We start from the raw sequence: 14133 nt of genomic DNA on the forward strand, positions 1-14133 counted from the left end.
GCCCCGCCGGGCCTGGAATCCAAGGGGGCGGCGGGCGGAGAGCCCAGCCCCGGCGCTTACCCTCCCCTGCCCCCACCCCCGGCCAAGGTCAGCCCTTCCGGGCGGGGAGCGCAAGCCCTAGGACAGAGCAGGCGGATGGAGGGAAGGGAGATGGTTCCAGCCCTCTTCCTCACCTCCTCTTGCGGGCTCGGGGCTTTCACTGAGCCACAGACTACTCTTGCCGCATCTCTGGGTGGGGGCTGGAGACACTTGGCTCGCTCCTCGCCCCCGCCGCCCGCCCTGCCCGCCCTGCCCGCCGGCCGGCTTGCCTCCCTCCCCCGCGGGGCCCCAGGCGCCCGCCGCGGTCACGAGATGCCTGACCGCACTTAGGAAGCGGCCGGGTCAGCCTCCTGCCTCCGCTCGGCGGCTGCGGTTAGCGCGGCTTGGCGCGGCCCGCCCCTTCCCCGGGTGCAGGCTGGCTGGGCAGCTCCCCCTCTCCGCGCCCGGGAGGCCGCCGGCGGGCGGCCGGGAAGAGGCGGGCGGCGCGGGCGGCTGCGTGCTGCCGGCTGGCCGGGCCGCGCGCCGGGAGGAGCTGCCGCCGCCGGGTGCCACGTGGCGGGCGCCGGGCCGGGAGCGCCAGGGCTCTGGCGGCGGCCTCCCTGGGGGATTTGCTGCGCAGGCAGGGCGGACTGCACGCACAACCCCGGCAGGCCGGCCACCTCCCTAGTCGGCCCGCCCGCCTGGGTTGCCTGTCCAGTGTCCCCTCCCCACCCCTCGGGGCGGCCTGGGACCTCAGGGTTTCCTTTGATGTACCCCTCCCCCTTTGCGCGCCCTTGGCGCGTCCCGGTGGCCAGGCACACACTCTTAAGACATTTCATTCCTTCCTCCAAGCTCCCCACTGGGACAAGGATGGCAAAGGATTCCCCGTACCCCCATCTGCGTGCCCCCCCCTGCCTTTCGTTGGTTCCTGACTCCGCTGACCTTGGGCAAGCCCAGGCTTTCGTTCTAGAGCACGCGGCCAGCGCCAGACACTGTGCTATAAACCCTGGGATTACCGCGACCAGGGAGGCAGTGCCAATGCGCACGGAGCTGTCACCCGCAAAGGCAGGCTCACTCTGATTTCTGATCCCTGACCCAGTCAGACACTCCTACCTTTTCCCCCTTTGGATCACACCTGTATGGATTGCCATACAGTTGGAGCAGAATGGAAGAGGGTTGCGAAATAGAGTATGGTTGGCATGGCTGGCGGGGAGCAGCCCCCAGCCCGGAGACAGACAAGCTTGTGAGCTGAGCTGACGTGGGTGAAATTCCCTCTGGGCTAGGAGGTTCTTAAGGGGCAGTTTGGAGTCTAGCTAGGTAAAGGCAAAATGCTGTGTGCACATTGGAGAGTGACTTGACTTGCCAGTTGGAGAACCTCTTACAGGATGTGACCTCCTTGGAAAACAGGAGAGCTTGTTGGAACTGTGCTGTGAACAGGACTGCAGAACATAGAAGCACCCCTGGTGTTAGGGGTCCAAGGGCCTGCCCTGCATCCCAGGCTGTGTGGAGGAGGGGATGCTGAGGCCATGCCCCAAGCATGTCCTTAAGCATCTAACAAGAGGACTGGGGCTGTGTCTTTAGTTGGTGAAGGTTCTGGAAAAGTGAATGAACAGAGGCCCTGGTGTTCCCCTTTGGATAAATGGCTGTGAATTGGCAGAGCTGGCTGCAGGATTTCAAAGCAGAGGAGCCAGGGAGAAGCCCAAGGCCAGGAGAGAAGATCCTGGGTGACAGGTGTGGACTCCTACTCTCCCACACCCTTTCCCTCACAAGCACCTGACTAGGCTCCCCTGGACATCCTGCTCTCCTGGTCCTGCTCCCAGTGGCCCCGCCACCTGCAGCTGAGCTGAGGAATCCCCGCAGCTCCAAATGTTTCCATCTTTGCTGAGAGGCCTGGATATGCAGCCAGAGCTTTACCTCCTGGAAGGCTTGGTTTATCCCTGCTGGCCCCTTGGACGCCTCCCCGGGCCTTGGTGTGTTTTCTTAGCACACTGCGGGAGTGGGCTGTGCCCTATCAAGTTCTGAAGAAGTGATGAACAAAGCCTCCTTTGTGGACCTGCGACTTGGGCCGGTGGGCGAGCACTTTGCTTTCTTCCTTTGAACAGATGGAGAAGTGGTGATGACAGAACATTGTCTGTTACTTCTGAAGAAAAGTGGGGTTTTCCGGGGTGTCTGACCAGCTAACTGCTCTCCTCTCCTCTGGCACACCTCTGGCCAGCTCTGCAAGAGCCTTAAAATGCTTCTTCTCAGCGGCTGACTTTTTAAAACACTGCCCAAGTACACTGACCCAGATTCTTCCAAGGAGCTGAAGCCGTCCCAGGGAAGCAGGTTAACCCTTGCGAGCTCCTCCCCCACCAACACCCCAGTCTCCCAGCAGCTGCCTGCACTAAGCCCCCCCACAGACAGGCACTGCAGCCCTGCTTGCCACCCCTGACTCTTCCAGCCTGAGATTCTTTTCTGGATGATCTGTTGTCCTGAGGGGTGTGTGTGTGTGTAGACTGGGATCTGGTCAAGGTGCGTAGCCTTGTGGTCGGTTGACTCATCAACAACTCACTTGGTGTCACTTCTGGAGAGTTTGGAAGAGTGGAGAGTGCAAGGAACCTAGAAACACACATAAGGTCTCCAAGGCTGTGAGTTTGTGTGGGAACAAAATAAATAAGTCTGTACCCTTTCTGAACCCTGCTCTGTAACGGATCTAGAAGCAAACTGCTTGCGAAGGTGGCTCATCTGGGACCTGCAGGACCCCGTGCTGGGCAGGGAGAGCAGGCCTCTCCATCCCTTCTCACCTAGGGCAGTAGGCCTCTCTGCTCCACCCCTACCCCGTCAATAGAAGACTTTCAGATCTTCCCCTATACAAAAATCCTTTGCCAGCCATCCTCTTGGCTCTCCTTCCAGAGCAGGAAGGAATACCAACCCTGGTTAGTCTTGTCAGTGAAAGGCACTGTCTTTGATCTCATTGTGATATAAGACAAAAAAAAAAAAAGAAGAAAAACAATGGACATTCCCACTGCCTCCAGCCCCAGAGGTACAGCCTGGGGCTCCCTGCAACTCCCCACCCCAGCACCACAGTGAAGCGTGACTTACTGCATCACCTGCGTGCTTTCAAACCCCAAAACAAATAACTGCGTCTCTAGTCCAGAGATTCGCCTTTGTCCCCCTAGGTACCGGAATGGTGGGTGGATTTAAAAAAAAAAAATTCTGCAGAAAGGAGAAACCAAGAAGAAGAAAAGGTATTTTGGCTGAAGACTCTAAGCTTTTTTTTTTTTTTTTTTTCCTTTTCATCCGCTTGACTGACTTTCTCACACTCAGACTCCCTGCAGCCCTGCCAGAGACGTGGTGGCTGCCTTGCCAACAGCTCTCCTGCGAGGACTATTGAAACTGCCTGGAGTGAGTCCACACGGTTCTCCCCTCCCCCTTCCTTCCTCTCCCTCCCCCCTGCTGCGCACCTGTAAGGGGAGCAGTCCCACACGTATCACCTGATCGCAGTCCTTTCAGAGACCGTGAGAAAATTAAACCCCGGAGAGGCGGGACGTGCGTGGCGTGCCTGCGTGGGCGGCTGCCAGCTCCCTGCAGTCTGAGCCCAGAAGCAGCACATTCCAGGAGGGCTGTGCCTGCGTGTTTGCCTGCGCGTGCCGGGTCGCGGCACCGGGAAGGGGGCGGGAAGCTGCAGATCACCTGCATAATGACCGCCTGGCTGCCGCCTTCTGTCCCCAGGCGGACGTGGGCCTGACTGGTAGCTTTATGGTGGCTTATACTAGAATTGCTGCTGCTGTAGGCTTTCTGTGTGCGCTCAGAGCAGCGTTTATAATGGAGGGAGGGGGTGTCAAGACCCCCTCCAGCTTGCCCCCTCCCATCGATGGAATTCCAAGCTGTGCCTGGATATGCACATTTAACAGGATTTTAATAAACAAGTTTCAAATGAATGAACAAATGCATTTTTTTTGAGCGACTGGGGTCACAGTTTACAGCAGAATTGCAAAGCTTTTTGTGACCAAAAAAGGTTAAGGAAAGCTGACCCAAGTAACCTCCTCTTTCTCCCTGCAAGCCCCACAGGGGAGGAGCTCTGAGCCCCACAGCTTCACAAAGCTGCAGTGGACAGGAGCTGGGGGGCATGGGGCGCGGGGGAGGCGGTGAGGAGGGGGGCGGCGAAGCCAGCTCAGGGTTCCCCTCTCCCGAAAGTGGTGTTTTTAAGGGTTTTAGGATGGAGTTGGTCACCCCAGGCTAAATTTAAAACAGACGTGTTCGTGACAATATTTCGAATTTCCACAGTGTCTTCTCCTTGGGTCCCTTGAGCAGCTCTGCGCCAGGGTTTGGCTGGGGAAAGAGGATCCAGGAATGGCCGCAGCTCTGGGGAGGCCTTAAACACAACCGCAGCTCCGGAGTCTGTCTGAAATAACAAAACCCTGCGGGCCCAGGGAGGACCTCCCGCTGCCAGCTCTGGTGGTGGGGGCGGTAAGCTACCGGAGGGTTTTGGGCTTTGGTGGACGGCAACCTGCAGTGCTTCTCCCCTCCCCCTCCGGAACACCAGACTCCGGGCCTGTGCACTTTCCTAATGGGCTCTGAGAGGGGACGGTTGCCAGGAAAGCCTTTCCCAATGTGGTGGGGGAGGGGCACCCCAGGACGGCTTCCCTCCCCCCAGGCAGCCTGGCCAGGCGGTGTGGAAGGTTCTGCACTGGCTGTGAGCTGACCCTTCACCTCTGAGCCGGACTTCAGCATTCCCAAGGGATCCCTGGGGCGCTAGCTTCCACCCAGGGGTGTGCTAGAGCAGGCCCAGCCTGGGCCCTTCCCAAGACGCTGAAAGGAAGGGTGCCGCCAAGGTCCTCTCATCTGCAAGCATGCATATATTAGGCTTGCCATTAAGGCTATTAAAGTCTCCAATTGTCTTCCCCTCCCCCACCCCCCCAAAAAAAGACGGCTGGGGGAATAGGAGTCAACACAGCCAGGAAAGACCTTTTGAGAAAAACTTGGCCCTTGAACATAGTATGGAGTGAATATATACAACCTATTTTTCCTTGCGATTATTATCAGGGGTGTGCCTTTGGCCTAGCAGTGAAGTTACCACTTGGGACTCATTCCATACTGGAGTACCTGAACTTGGGTCCTCTGCCTCCTGATGAGGTGCAGCCCTGGGGGCGGCTGGGTCAGGTAACTGGATTCCTGCCACTGATGGGTAAGGCTTGGAATGAGTTGCCAAGTCCCAGCTGCAGCCTGGCCCAGCCTGTTTGTTGATGGCAGTTAGGGAGTGAATCATCAGATGGGAGCTTTCTGTTTGTTTCTCTCTCTCTCTCTCTGATATCTGCCTCTCAAATAAAATAATTAAATTCTTTTTTTAATCATCTTCCATCCGATGATTCACTCCCCAAGTGACCACAACGGCCGGCGCTGTGCCGATCCAAAGCCAGGAGCCTGGAACTTCTTCCAGGCCTCCCACGCAGATGCAGGGTCCCAAGGCTTTGGGCCGTCCTTGACTGCTCTCCCAGGCTGGGAGCTGGATGGGAATTAGGGAACTGGCTCCCATAAGGGATCCTGGTGCGTTCAAGGTGAGAACTTTAACCACAAGGCCACTGTGCCGAGCCAGCGCCCATAAATTCTTTTTTTTTAAGAAAAGATAATTTTTATTTGAAAGGCTGAGTTAGAAGGAGAGACAGGGATCTCCCATCTGATAGTTCACTCCCCAAATGGTCGTAATGGTTGGAACTGGACTGGTTCAAAATAAGAAGTTTGGAGCTTCTTTGGATCAGTCTTCCACGTGGGTGCAGGAGTTTAGGCATTTGGGCCATCTTCTGCTGCTTTCTCAGGTGTATTAGCAGGAAGCTGGATTGGAAGCGGAGCAGCTGGGACTTGAACCAATGCCTGTATGGCATGCTGGCTCTGCAGTTGCAGTGCTGGCCTCCATAAAATTTTTTTGTTTGTTTGTTTGTTTGTTTTTTAAAGATTTATTTTCTTTCTATTGCAAAGTCAGATATACAGAGAGGAAGAACTTCCATCTGATGATTCACTCCCCAAGTGGCCACAACAGCAGGTGCTGTGTTGATCTGATGCCAGGAACCAGGAACTTCTTCCAGGCCTCCCACACGCATGCAGGGTCCCAAGGCTTTGGGCCGTCCTCAACTGCTTTCCCAGGCCACAAGCAGGGAGCTGGATGGGAAGTGGAGCTGCCCGGACTAGAACCGGCGCCCATATGGGATCCCGGCACGTTCAAGGTGAGGACTTTAGCCACCAGGCCACCGCGCTGGGACCCTGATTTTTGAAAAAGGTTTCTATCCTTGCATTTATGTCAGATTGCAGAGTTGGGCAAAGTGGAAGAAGGGACTGAAAAGGTCACTTGGTTATCCTGTGACTCAGTGATACAGTGGAGCTCATGGAGAGGTGACCTGTGCAGTTCCAAGGCTTCCCCAGCAAGGGAACAGTGAAGCCAGAACCCTGCTTTCCCACCTCCCAGGCCAGAAACCCTCCCACCTATATTGTAGATGAGAAAAGGACTTTGAAATGTCACGAATAGCAAAGGGCTAACATCACTCCTGACAATGCAGTGTGCCTGTGACAAGCAGGTCTAGCTAGCTGCTGGTAAGGTGGGATTCCAGGCTTCCACACTGTGAAACTCTCTTGCATTTGTTCCTTTCCCCATATTCTCTGGAAAAGCCAGGATCGCAATTTTCTAAGTTCCGGGAGACAGGAAGCCTTTGACAGGAGCCTTGCCAATTAGCAGCCTGCCTCACATACCGGTTCCTTGTAATTCGTAGCTTGTTTTCTTTACTGGAGCTCTAGAAGGAAGACAGGGGCTGGCAGGGCAGGTTGGAGAACTAACAGGTGCAGCTGTTGAAGCTGGGCTGCACAGATGCTAAGCTGCTTAGGATGTCTTGCTGGGCACACAGAGAAGGGGTTGGAGCACAGGTGCGAGTTGCTGTGCTTTAGGAAGCCTGACAGGTTTTCCCAGGGGTTAAGACGGCATGCAGCATGCAAACCACATTCTCTTTCTGGAGACCTGGCATGGAGAGCAAGAGAAAACACCCCAGGCAGCTGCCCTGACTGCTATTCAGGACTGTGATAGATTGTAGGGTGATTGGATTTTTCTGGTCTTTTCTGGAGTTGGAGGTACCCATTGCCTTTCCCGGCAGCACTCGCCAGTTAACAAAGCCACTTGTGAACATTACAATACTTTGTCTTGTATCGCCTTGTGAGCAAAAGCACCAGGGATGCAGAGAGGATCCATGTGGCCAGTACAAGACACTTTTGGCTGTTTGGCGGGGCAGGAGGTGGGGAGGAGGCAGGAAGTAGGACAGATGGTCTTTCTGGAAAACAGACAACAAGGCAGGAGGGAGCTTGGAGGTCAGGAGACCTGTTGTCCTTAGGGAGAGCTTTGGGCATGACTAAGATTTCCCAGACAAGGGAGCTGTCTGACACCTTGACACAGGGTGTGTTAGCCCAGAGGCCACATGTTTGGGGGGAGGTGGCCAGGAAGGGAGGGAGGTTTTCTTGCAGGGGGAAACCAGAGGCCGACTGGAGAAGAGGGAATCCCATTTAAACAAGGAGGTGCCTCAGCAGGAAATGATAGAGGCATGATGGGGCCCTCCCTGGGCTGGGACAGCGGCACGTGGCCAGCACCCCATGCCCTTTGAAAGGCTTTCCCCAGAAGGTCTCAGGAGCAACAAGCCCTAGGCTGCTTCTCCCCAGCTAGACCTTTTGTTCCAAGCTGCCGGCCTAACCCACAGGGACTAGCTGCGGTGGGAGGAGAGGGAGTTGGGAACAGGGAATGCCCTGTGGCTAGTCTGAGGGTGGTGTCTTGGAGAGGAGGCAAAGGGATGTTCAGGAAAACTCAGGAGGCAAATCAAGACAGGAAGCCCCAGGCAGGCAAAAGGCAAAGTGCCACGCACCCGCCTGTGCTGTTCTCTAGCCACTGCGGGCAGCTTGCCTGCGTGGAGGACCCCCTCAGGCCTTGTGTGGTTGGGTGTACATGGACTCCTTTGGGTAACCTTGGCTGGAACCTGAGCCCACCAAGGACAGCGTGTTTCCTGTAGCACACAGCTGTGTGCCAGGCTTACCTGAAAGGAAGGTTCTCAATGAGATCCCGCTAACTGCTCACTGTTGGGGCAGGGTGTCAAGCTCTGCTTAGCAGACAAAGACCCAGCTGGGCCTTTATTTCAGTAAGTTCCCACAGTCACAGAGGGATTCAAGAATGTAAGTTCCAGGACTTGATGTCCTTGTCCTGGGTGCTTACTCAAGCCTCTCCACCCTCCTCACCTGCCCTCCTGGGACACACCTGCACCTGCGGTCTAGACCTTTCACAGATTGTCACCTCGAGAAGGGGTGGAATCCTGGCTACATTTCTTTGTATCTGCAGGACCTGAGTGGACAATAGTAAACGCAACCAGAGGACAAGTCTACCCTCCCCCTCCCCCCTCCCCGCCCCTCATTCCTGTTCCCCTTCCATCCCTTCCCTCTTCCTTCCTTTCTCTTTCTTTCTTTCTTTCTTTCTTTCTTTCTTTCTTTCTTTCTTTCTTTCTTTCTTTCTTTCTTTCTTTCTTTCTTTCTTTCTTTCTTTCTTTCTTTCTCTTTCTTTCTTTCTTTTTCTTTCTTTTTCTTCCTTCCTTCCTTCCTTTCTTTCTTCCTTCTTTCTTTCTCTTCTTTCTCTTCTTTCTCTTCTTTCTCTTCTTTCTCTTTCCCTCCCTCCCTTGTCCCCTCTTTCTTTCTTTCAAGATTTATTGATTTTTATTGGGGAGGAAGATTTACAGAGAGGAGAGACAGAAACACCTTCCTCCGTCCACTAGTTTAATCCCCAAATGGCTGCTAAGGTCAGAGTTGAGCCAATCTGAAACCAAGAACCAAGAGCCTCCTCTGGCTCTCCCACATGGGTGCAAGTCCCCAAGCTTTGGGTCATCCTCTGCTGTTTTCCCAGGCCACACTCAAGGAGCTGGATGGAAAGGAGAGCAGCCGGAACATGAATTCACATCCATATGGGATCCCGGAGGATGCAAGGTGAGGATTTAGCCACTAGGCTCTTGTGCCAGGCCCCCAGTCCATCCACTCTCTAATGATATCTTCAACTTATTTCTGTTCAAGATATTTTTGAATGCCTGCTATGTGCAAGGCCCAATTATACCCCTGTTCTAACAATTGTTTCTATCCCTGTCTGCTACTCAAATGCTATCCATCAGTGTTGAGCGAAAACTACCACATTCTGTTTCTATTGCTTCTGTAATGAAGAAGCTATGAGTCACCTCCTGGAGTTAGGTGGAACCATCTGAAGAGAGCTGTCACAGATTAGATAATTGGAGAATTTATTCTTCAGATGTGTGGAGAATAAATACATGAATGAACCTGGGCTAAGTAGATTTATTTATTTATTATTTGTTTGAAAGGCAGAATTATGCAGAGAGAAGGAGAAGCAGAGAGAAGTGTTTGGTCTGATGGTTCACTCCCCAAATGGCTACAATAGCCAGGGCTGGGCCAGGTGGAAGCCAGAAGCCAGGAGCTTCTTCCACATCTCCTACACGGGTGCAGGGGCCCAAGGCTTTGGGCCATCCTTGACTGCTTTCCCAGGCCACAAGCAGGGAGTTGGATGGGAAGCGGAGTAGCTAGGACTTAAACCAGTGCCTGTATGGGATGTTGGCATTACAGGTGGCAACAGCTCAATCCACTGTATAGCTGTGTCAATCCCTGGTTAGCCTATTTTTGTAAATGTTCTTTGGTTGCTGAATCAAGGGCTGGATTTGCTTTGGCCACTGCGGGTAGGCTACCTGCATACCCTTGCAGATAATCCAGCTCGTTTGCAATCAGAGGAATTGCAAGGAGTCTGTGAGTGTCCACATTTTCCCAGGCCTATCTTTATTGATGGTTATTAAAGACACACCACCGCATGGCAATAGGTAAGTACAAAGCAATTCCCAGGGTAAGGTACGTGGGAAGAAGGGAGATACAGAGCTCCCAAACACTCACACTGTAATCGCAGTCTGCCGTATCTACGCGTAGTTAATAAGTAAGATTCAAGCAGGCAGGCTGCACCGTGGTGCAGCAGATGGAAGGGGACAAGGCTGACAGGCAGCTCACTGGGAAAGGAAGGGAGCAGGATAATTGGGACAGGTGAGTCTGGGGGACAGTCCCAACGAGTGGTCCGCAGGCAGGGTCACCGCTTGGCTCTTCTGCCCTCACACTCCCCTCCGGGCGGAAAGCTTCTGTCTGGCCAAAAAGTAAGTAGGAATTCTGCTCAGACACACTGGGTGGAGAGAGGGTAAAACGCACATGCAAACCCACCTGCTTTTATGGAGCGCCCCAACACACCTGTGTTTTACGATGCTGACTGATACCGAAGAAGGGGCTATAAAGTGGAGGTGAAATGTCCTTTTATATTTAAATAATGCCTTCCCCTGGGAGCTTGAAGGGTTTTATGGTGGAGCTTTGACAGATCTGGTGAGCGTTTCTGTTGAGAATGTTGAACACATTGCTACACACAGGTTCAGGAAAAAGAGACTGGCAGGATGGTTAGAACACAGACTGTAGCCAGACTGCCTGGTTCATGTTGCAGCTTGTTTGCTTTCTACTGCATGGCATAACAATGCAGGATCTCAATTTACTCACCTGTTTAATGGGGAGATGGCCAGAACACCCACCATAAGAGATGGTTGTAAAGACTAGCATGTGCCATGGGCCTTGAACAGTGCCTGGCATATTGCAGATACAACAGACATCCTTAGCTAGTGCTGTTCCTACTTCGGATGCATTTTAAATATGTAAAATAGATGCCTTCATTCATATAAAAATTTGCAAGGCAAGTGTTGGGCCTAGCTTGTGTCCCATATGACTGCATCCCATATCAGAGTGCTTGAGTCCTAGCTGCGCTGCTTTCAATATTAACTTCCTGCTAGTAACAGTCCTCCTCCTCCTCCTCACCATCGTGAGCAGCAGTTGGTGATGGAGCAAGTACTTAGGGCCCTGCCACCCCGTAGGAGACCAGGGCCGAGTCCCAGGCTCATAGCTTTGGTCTGGCCGAGCTCTCACTGCTGTGGGCGTTTGAAGAAGCAGGAAGATGGAAGTCTGTCTCTCTGCTTTTTGAATAAATAGAAATGCATTAAAATAAATAGTAATAAAAAGGATTTGCTTAAAAACCAAACAACTGCTTCTTTACCTTGTATTTTTATAAATGAAGCTTTTCTTTAAGAATGTAACTTTAAAGTGTTGTCATCGCACTAAACAGTTACATTCAATTATTGTGAAGTAGGGATTGTTGTGCCACACGTGGAGTGGGCCATGCAGGTTTCTACATATGCTCAATAGGCATCACTAGGTAATGAAGTCTTTTGTGAACAGGCAAAAAAAAAAACACATAAAATATTAATATTCTTGAAGAAATGGATGGACAACCATGAGAACATTGGGCAATGCAAAAGCTTCAGCCAGTCTTCTATGAATTATAGACCATCTGGCCCCAGAGAAACCTTAAGATGCTGTCTGACTCCTCCTCTTTTTCCAGGGAGAAGGCTTGCTACCATCCAGTCATGGTGGCTGTGGCATTACAGACAAGTGCAGAGCTTGGCACGACCCTGCCTTGAATAGCTGTGATGATTCCACAGGTCAGAGTGATCTGGCTGGAAGCAAGAGTGTCGGCTATCTGTTGGAGTCTGGCATCCTCTGCTGCCCATGTGCAGCCACCAAGGGACAGGAAGGCATGGAGACGGCTACAGAGGGACACTTAACCCCAAAGAGTGAAAGGGAACTGTGGATCCTGCCTGGATCTCAGTCTGCATTGAATGTTAACTGGTAGAAAAGATGGACGTCCAAGACCCCTCCTGTTCCCGTTCTGTGTTGATGTGCATCCGCTGGGACTCTTCTGAGGGTCATGGGCAGTGCTATTAATGAGTGACTTGGCATGCACTGGGACCCATGGCCATCCAGACCATGTGATAGATTGTCCATCTGCCCATCCAACTCTCATTTCACCAGAGATGCTGCCTGAGGGGAAGGGAAAAGAGCGAGCACCCTGGGGGAGGTAGTGCTGTCCTGGTCCTCAGAGGGAACCTAGAGGACCTGATGCAAGGCCTGTGCTGGTTGCATGGAAGGTGGGTTGGGCATGACTTGGCTCTTCCTTCCGCGGAGCAGGTGTGCTCCCAGCTTTGGCACTTGTCATTGGACACCGGTGAGGCGTGACACAGGGCGGCATCATCGCCCTGCCATGGTCTCACACATCTCCCAGTGTTCCTGGATGTGTGGCTATGGAAAAAAAAGCAAATGCTGAAATCAGAAACCCAGGCCTTTGTTGAATGGCTCAAGAAAGACCCTAAAGAAAGGAGCACTCCCCTATCTGAAAAATGTACCCTGTTAGCCTAAAGTGTGGCTAAGTCTTTAATGATTTAACACACACACACACAAAATATTATTTTTCTGAATATATCCAAGTCAAGGTTTGTGCCTTCTTAATTTTCTAAAAGAACAACAGTAACAACAAAATAGAAAGAAAAGTGGCTTCCTTGCTTGAGTGCTCATATATGTGCCTATTTAATGATTAATAACACTTTGTGGGCTATTGTTTGATGTGGCCTGCTCTCCTGGTTTGAACAGAATACTGATTCACTCCCAAGGCATTTATGAATCACAAGTGTTTACCTCAAGACAATAAATGAGAGGGGGAGATAAAAAGAACACCCAAATATGCCGAGGTCTTGGAGGAAAAGCTGGAGATAATGCGGCATTGTGCCCTCTCATACCCTGCGTGCAGCCCAACACTTTCGCTCATGGCAAAGACCGGATTTCATGACCACACAGGAGGCTTTTGACTTTTATAGATTTTCTCCTTTCACTGGTTGATAAGTTCAAAGTCACTTTTCACACTGGTGTCTGGGTTGCACGTGTTCCTTTTCCCTTACTCTGTCTCCATAGGCAACGCCATCCTAGCCATTCCCTAGGGGGTGTCTACTGCTAGGGCCCCTTGACCTGGGTGTCACATGCTGCCTTCCTCTAAGCCCGGGACTCATTAGATGGTAGAGGCCAGAAGAGGGGCTGGTGGATTGGAGAGGAGGAGGGAGGGATTCTACAGGTGCCTGGATTGGCCTTGGTGGCTAGGAAGGGATCTAAGAATGGCACCTAAGATGGCATCTAAAAATGGCAGAGAGAGAGATCTGCTGATTCAGTCCCCGGATGGCTGTGGCAGCTGGCACTAGGCCAGGTGGAAGAAGGGAGCTAGGAGCTCTGTCTAGGTTTCCCACGTGGGTGGCAGGGTCTCAAGTCCTTGAGACTTAGACTACCCCGTGTGCCACAATAACCACTCCCACAATTTCACTTTTTAGAAAAGATTTATTTGGACCATGCACGGTAGCCTAATAACTAAAATCCTTGCCTTACACATGACTGGATCCCATGTGGTCACCGGTTCTAATCCAGGTAGCCCTGCTTTCCATCCAGCTCCCTGCTTTTGGCCTGGGACAGCAGTCAAGGACGGCCCAAAGCCTTGGGATCCTGCACCCACTTGGGAGACCCAGAGGAGACTTCTGGCTTCTGGCTTCTGACTTTGGATCAGCACAGCTTTGGCCGTTGTGGTCACTTGGGGAGTAAATCAACAGATGGAAGATCTTCCTCTCTCTCCTCTCTGTATGACTGACTTTGCAATAAAAATAAAATAAACCTTGAAAAAAAAAAGACTTATCTATTTGAAAGGTAAAGTAACAGAAAGAGAGAGAGATATCTTCCGTTCCATGGTTTACTCCTTTAATGGCCTCAGTGGCTGGGGTTAGGCCGGGTAGAAACCACGAGCTTGGAGCTTGGAGCTCTCTGGATCTCCCATGTGGGTGTGGGTGTCCATGTGGTCGGGCCACTGTTCACATCAGAGTATCTTGACACATTAGCAGGGAGCTGTATCAAAAGTGGAGCAGCAGGATCCTACCCCCATACGAGATACAGGCACAGTCAGTGGTACTTTAATTTGCTGCAGCATTGCTGTCCTCCACAATTCTCCCCTGCTAGGCTATCCCTATTGCTGGCAAACACAAGAACCAGGGCTATCTAACCTGGCTTATCCCCCGCCCTGGTTTTTGTGTTTACCAGCAATAGGGATAGCCCAGCAGGGGAGTGCTCACAGTTCTCCTGCCAGGCATGTTTGCAGCTTTAGATCTTGCACTTGCCAGGGGATAC

This window comes from Ochotona curzoniae, unplaced genomic scaffold (assembly GCF_017591425.1).
Source record: "Ochotona curzoniae isolate NIBS_2020 unplaced genomic scaffold, NIBS_Ocur_1.0 scaffold_2587, whole genome shotgun sequence".
In the NCBI taxonomy this organism is placed as follows: Eukaryota; Metazoa; Chordata; class Mammalia; order Lagomorpha; family Ochotonidae; genus Ochotona; species Ochotona curzoniae.